At 39.0% G+C, this 7,114-nt stretch overlaps 1 pseudogene; it reads right to left on the bottom strand.

Annotated features, from left to right (window-relative positions):
- LOC123462569 lies at positions 1-84 on the bottom strand (annotated as a pseudogene).
- Between the last annotated feature and the right edge of the window lie 7,030 nt (positions 85-7,114).

Below are 7,114 nucleotides of genomic sequence, written 5' to 3' on the forward strand. Positions count from 1 at the left end.
AAATATATGGAATGCTTCACAAATTGGGGCATGCTAAGCTTCTCTGTATCATTGAAATTTTAGTATATGTGCTACTGAATACACAATTTTTTTCTTCCTAGGCCTGGGTTACTCAGTAATATTTTTCCAATTCTATATCATTTTCCTACAAATTTCATAAGTGATTTCTCTTTACAGGTGACACAAACTCCGTTTTGTATATATACTTCATTTTCATTATCCAAATATCAGTTGATGGTCAATAAGATTAATTCCATTAAATCTAAAAATTGAACCACCATATGACCCAGCTATATCATGTCTGTGCATATATTCAAAGGACTCAGTATCTTACCTCAAGATTCTTGCATATCCATCTTCATGGCTACCCTATGGCTTACTCCTAAACTTCATAAACATTGGCTTGTGCCATGTGCTCAGACCCCTCAATATTCTTTGTGGACACAAAGGTGCTGAAGAAGATCTAATAAACTGTACACATAATAATTTCACAAATAGAAGCTAGGTTCTCTAGACATGTCTTTTAGGCATTGGTGGATGGCATGATATTTAGTGGTTGTAAGCTACAAAGATACTGTTTTGGACTAGATGTAAAAATTCTGTGTTGAAGTCTTATCCCCCAGGAGGATGGCATTTGGAGGAAGGGTCTTTATTCTTAAGGAAACACCAGAGGACCATCTTGTCACCAAAATCATGGCATGGAAAGGTGAGCAGAGCAGTCCTGAGCCCCACCTGTAATCTCATTCCTGAATAGAGTAGGAAATTCTGAAGGGTACTGGGCTAGATGAGATAGACAATAGCCAATTTTACTTAAGCTGGGGGATTCTAGTGATGGATACATTTAATATCCTTTTCCAAATAGGTTTTTAACGCTTAGAGACTTGAGTATTAGCACAGTGATACAGGAATCTCTACCTCCTATACTTTCATCCTGGGAAGAAGTAGACAACTGGACCAGACCTGCGAGACGACGTCAAGACAGAGCAGCTAGGTTTCTAGGTTTCTCTTCCTTTTCTTTGGGAATGAACCAACAGCAGAAGACATGTCAGTAAAGGACATAATCAGCTCCTTCAGTGATCTGGAGGTCCTGATTCAGCCCTGCCCATGGCTAGGGGAAGGAAAATGCATTGAAGGAAGGGGAAAGAAAGCCTGTTTCTTTTATTATTTTTTCCTTTTTAAAATATTTCCTTTTATTTATTTATTTATTTATTTATTTATTTATAAATGTATTTATTTATTAAATAGTTTTTGTATTCAGTAAATACGGTCAGTTTGATACCATTATGAGGCTCATCTGAGACCTATCTCCTCCTCTTGGCCCCTCCTTGTTGAGGTATATGGGTCAAGAACATAAGGTGTCTTCAGCAGTAGGGTCTTACCACTAACCTTTGGTGAGTCATCAAGTACTCTGACAGAAGTCTGTCTTTCTTTTAGGAAACCTTGTAGGTCTCCCTGATCAAAACCTCATTGTGGATGATAGCCACATTCTGATACTGGGAGTTACAGGTCAGTGCCCATGAGGAGAAGGAGGAAAATGATAACTAATATACAAAAGTTAGAGAGAAGAGAGAGAGAGAGAGACGGAGAGGGAGGGAGGGAAGATGTAGAAGATTAAGGTTAGTCTCTCCAGTGTCTTTGGTTCAGGTATTCCCTGGAAGGGCCTGGTGATGGTTCAGCCATTTGGTCTGCCTTATAGGAAGTAGAATTTTGTTGTGCCATTGCCATTTGGGTCAAGATTTGTGTTTCCCACCCCTTAAATGCCCTTCCCTTCCTCCCCATCCATCCTAGTATCTAGTCCACGAGATTCTTGCTGGGTATATAAGGTATCTTGTGTAGAATCACATTAGGTGCTGTAGATGAGTGAGACTCTGTGCGATTTTTTTTTTTTTTTTTTGTGATTGGGTAAGTCCACTGAGAATGAACTGCTCTAGGTTCAACCATTTTTCCTCAAAATTCATTGTGTCATTTTATCTTACTGCTGTATAGAATTACATTGTGTAGGTATACCACATCTTAGTTATCCATTCTTCAAGTGATGGACATCTGGGTTGATTGCAGCTTTTAGCTATTACGAATTCAGCCACTACAAACATGGTTGAGCAAATCTCTCTGGTCTGTGCTTTGAAGGTTTTAGGGTAGATGCCCAGTAACGGAATCACTGGGTCTTTTGGTATCTCTATAGACAGTTTTTTCAGGTGTCTCCATATTGCTTTCCAAAGTGGTTGTACCATCCTACATTTCCACCAACAGTGGATGAGTGTTCCTGCTTCTCCACATCTTCGCCAGCATTTATTTTCGTTTGATTTTTTGATGTTTGCTGTCCTTATTGCAGTAAGGTGGAATCTCATAGTTGCTTTAATTTGCATTTCTCTGATGATTAGGGATGACGAACATTTTCTTACGTGTGTGTTTTCCATTTCTGTTTCTTCCTCTGTGAACTGCCTGTTCAGCTCTTTGCCTTTGGTAGGATTGCCATCTACACAATGTTAATTCTGCCTATACAGGAGCATGGGAGGTCTTTCCATTTTCTCACGTCCTTCTCAATTTCTTTCTTGAGTGTTTTTATGTTTTCATTGTAGAAATCTTTCATTTCCTTGGTTACCATTATTCCAGGGTATTTTATTTTATTTTATTTTGTTTTGTTGCTATTGAAAATGGGACTATGTCACTTATTTCTTTCTCTGTATCTTTGTCATTTGCATACAGAAAGACTACTGATTTTTGTGCATTGATTTTTTATCATGCTACTTTGCTATAGGAGTTGATCACCTTCAGGAGTTTTGGGATGGAGTCTCTCAGGTTTCTTACATATTTAATCATGTCATCAGTGAATAGAGCTAACTTAACTTCTTCCTTTCCAAATTGCATCCCTTTTATTTCCTTCTCCTGTCTAATTGCTTGAGCTAGGACATCAAGTAGTATATTGAAAAGCAGAGGTGAGAGTGGACAACCCTGTCTTGTTACTGATCCTAATGGGATTTCCTCCAGTCTCTCTCCATTAAGTATTATTTGGGCCTTCAGAGTTTTGTATATTGCCTTTATTATGTTAAGATATGAATCAGCCATGCCAATTCTCTCCAATGTTTTGATCATGAAGTGATGTTGTATCTTGTCAAAGGCCTTTTCTGCATCTATTGAAATGATCATGTGGTTTTTATGTTTAACCTTGTTTATGTGGTGTATTACATTGACACATTTCCTTATGTTGAACCACCCCTGTGTTTCTGGGATGAATCCCACTTGGTCAAGGTGGATAATGCTTTTGCTTTGTTGCTGGATTCAGTTTGTGAGGATTTTGTTCAGGATCTTTGCATCTAAGTTCATCAGGGAAATAGGCCTATAGTTTTCTTTTCTTGTGGTATCTCTGCCTGGTTTTGGAATTAGTGTGATACTAGCTTCGTAAAAGGAGTTGGGTAACTTTCCCTGTTCTTGAATTGTGGGGCACAGTTTTAGAAAGATTTGTTTGAGTTCTTCCATGAAGTTTTGTTAGAATTCAGCTGGGGAGCCATCTGGTCATGGACTCTTCTTTTTGGAGAGGGCTTTTTTTATTACTTTTTCAGTCTCCATACGTGTGATGGGTTCATTGAGGTGATTAATCTGCTCTGAATTTAGCTTTGATAGATGATATGCATCCAGGAATTTATTCATCTCCTCCACGTTATCCAATTATGTGGAATAGAGGTTTTTGAAATATGTCCTGATGATTCTCCCAATTTCACTTATGTCTGTTGTGATTTCTCCTTTTTCATTATGAATTTTGTTAATTTGAAGCTCTTCCTTTTTTGCTTGATCAAATTGGCCAGGGGTTTGTGAATCTTGTTTATTTTTTTGAAACAACCAGCTCTTTATTTTGTCAATTGTCTTAATTGTTTCCTTGGTTTCCAATTCATTAATTTCTGCTCTGATTTTAATTATTTGTTCCCTTCTGGAGCTCTTTGGGTTGGTGTTTTCTTGTTTTTCCAGTGACTTTAGGAAGATGGTTAGGTTATTGATTTGGGATCTTTCTGTCTTTTTTATGAAGGCATTGAGTGCTATGAATTTTCCCCTGAGGACTGCCTTCATTGTGTCCCATAAGTGTTGGTATGATGTGGTCTCATTGTCATTCAATTCTAGAAATTTTGCAATTTCATTTTTATTTCATCTACTCTCCATTTATTGTTTAAAAGTGTGCTTTTCAGTTTCCAGGTGCTGTTGGGATTCTTGGTGGGTCGTTTGTTGTTGATTTCTAGCAATATAGCATTGTGATCTGATATCATGCAGGGTATTATGTCAATCTTCATAAATATGTGGAGGCAATCTTTGTAACCCATTATATGGTCTATTTTCGAGAATGTTCCATGGGCTGCTGAGAAGAATGTGTAGTCTAAGGACTTGAGATGGAAAGTTCTGTAGATGTCAATTATGTCTAATTGATCTATGGTTTTGTTGAGCTCTCTTACTTCCCTGCTGTGTTTCTGTTTGGATGATCTATTACTGATAATGGTGTATTGACGTCCCCAGTTATGATGGTGTTGGTGCTTATTTCTGTTTTATTGTCAAGTAGGTTTTGTTTTATGAACTGTGGTGCCCCTGTGTTTGGTGCCTTCAGATTTATAATTGTAATATCCTCTTGATGGATTGTTCCCTTGATAAGTTGGAAGTGGCCTTCTTTGTCTTTTTTGATTATTTTTGGTTTGAAGTCTATTTTATCTGATATTAATATAGCTATGCCTGCTTGTTTCTTATTCCCATTTGCTTGGAATATTGTTTTCTGCCCTTTCACCCTGAGGAGGTGTCTGTCTTTAGTGGTGAGGTGGGTTTCTTGAAGACAACAGATTGAGGGATCTAATTATTGATATACCCCATTAGCTTGTCTCTTGATGGGTGAGTTAAGGCCATTAATATTTAGGAGAATGACTGCGAGATTTCCTTTGATCCCTGCCATATAGTGATGGTATATGTGGTATTATGTTTTCAATGAATTTGATGTTTTTTTCTGTCTACTCTGAGTTTGGTTATTGTGATCTTCTTGTAGGTATTTGAATTTGGTTATTAGTTTCTTCTCTGTAGAGAATTTCCTGAAATACTCTCTGTAGGTTTGGTTTTGTATTCATATACTTGTAAAGCTGAGTTTTGTCATGGAAAGTTTTCCATTCACTATCTATTATGAGGGATATTTTGCTGGGTGGAGTAGTTTGGGTTGGAAGCCATAGGTTCTTAGACTTTGGAGAGTTTCATTCCAGGCCCTTCTAGCTTTCAGGGTTTCCATTGAAAAGTCTGAGGTAATTTTGCTGGGGTTTCCTTTGAAAATGGTGTGCTGTTTATCCCTAGCTGCTTTTGGGATTTTCTCTTTGGTGTCGAAGTTTAGAGTCTTAATGATAATGTTTTAGAGAATTTCTCTTTTGGTCCAGTCTGTTTGGAGTTGTGTTGGCTTCCTGTATCTTGATTGGCCTTTCTTTTGAGAGACTAGGCAAGTTTTCTTCAATTATTTTGTTAAATAAGTTCTCCATGCCTTTGGTCTGAAATTCTTCTCCTTCTGGTATTCCAGTGATTCTGATATTAGGACGTTTATGTGTATCCCACAATTCCCTCATTTTCTATTCACAGGAACTTTTGAACTTACTGAAATTTTTGAACTCTCGTACTATTTCTTCCATTTTGTCTTCCAGATCAGAGTTTGTATCCTCCACTTCGCTGACTCTATTCTTGAGAACTTCTAGAGAGTTCTGGACTTGTTCAATTAAGTTTGTATTTTCTACTACCTTTCTATGTATCATTTCCATCACTCTGTCAAGCTCCCTTTTCACATCATTTTCTGATTTTCTTGATGATTCTTTGAATTCATCCCTGCATTTCCTTATGTCTTCATTTAGTATGGCCAGCTGATTTTTAAGGTCCTCTTTTTCTTCACTCTCCCTCAAACTCTTAACTCTCTTTGAACTCCTTCCAATTTATTATCTATTAGTTCTAGTTTAGTGATGGCAACATGCACACAATTATCGGTGCTTTTTTTCTTTCCTGCAAGTTCTACCAATAGGTTGGCCAGGGTTGCATTGCTCATAGCTTCAATTTGATGTTCTGATCCTAATGACTCTTCTATATTTTGGTTAGATATATTCATTGTAGGACTGGGTGCTCTAGCTTGGTTTTCTTGCATTTGATTTTTCATGTATTTCCTTTGCACTGTGGTCTGCCCATTACAATGTATGGGCATTTGGGTGGGTGGGTGAGCCTGGGCTCAAGCACAATGGGAATCTGAGTCAGCCTGGGGAAGTTGTCAAGTAATCTGTGTTTTGGCCCTCATTTGTCAAAGCTACCTTCTCTACTGCCATGTAGGGGCACCAAAGTTGCCTGAATTCTCAAGCAGTAATGTGCCACAGCTGCCACCAAGCACAGAATTAGCCCAAACTCTGGCTGGGAACACTGGGACTCTGAAGCAGTCAGCACTCCCCTGCCACAGGTCAATGGGGTCGGCCTGAGTGGCAGACAGGTTGGGGATGGCACCTGAGCTGGTGCAAGTGAGAGACACAGTCTGAGTAGTGTAGCAGTTACTGTTTGATCTGGACTCGCTGAAGTGTTGTGACAGGAGAGTAAGTGAGCGAGTGGGTGGAGCATTCTAAACTTCCACATGCAGGGATCTGTGAGTGGCTGTGTTGTGGATAGGTGGCTATTTGGGGGGAGGGGTGGGCTGCCTGCTTGTGAGTGCATCTGCAATTCCATTATTGCCATGATTCCTGCTGTTGCTGGAGCAGTAAGATGGTGAGTGAGCTGCACGTAAGAATCAGCAGTGTTTGGTTCCTGGCTCCACTGAAACTGTGGCTATTTGAGTGGAGGGGTTCAGCGATTTTCTGTCGTCCCCCCCCCCACCCCGTGCCCTTCCACTGACAATCTATTGGAGATTTCTCTCCCCTAAAAGACCCAGTGAACCTTTAATGCCTTGCCATTCTTTCTCTGGGATTAAAGCTCAGCTAGGCGGTTGCCATCTTGGCTGGAAGTCCTCAGGAAGTCTGTTTCTGATGACCAGTATTAGGAGGTGCAGAGTGAGGCAAATAATGTATTCTTTATGGCTTTACTAGTAACCATAATTCTATTTCACTATTTTCCTTACTTTGTTGTTGTATTTTTGTTTGTTTTG

The sequence above is a fragment of the Jaculus jaculus genome, chromosome 7 (genome assembly GCF_020740685.1).
Source record: "Jaculus jaculus isolate mJacJac1 chromosome 7, mJacJac1.mat.Y.cur, whole genome shotgun sequence".
Lineage (NCBI taxonomy): Eukaryota > Metazoa > Chordata > Mammalia > Rodentia > Dipodidae > Jaculus > Jaculus jaculus.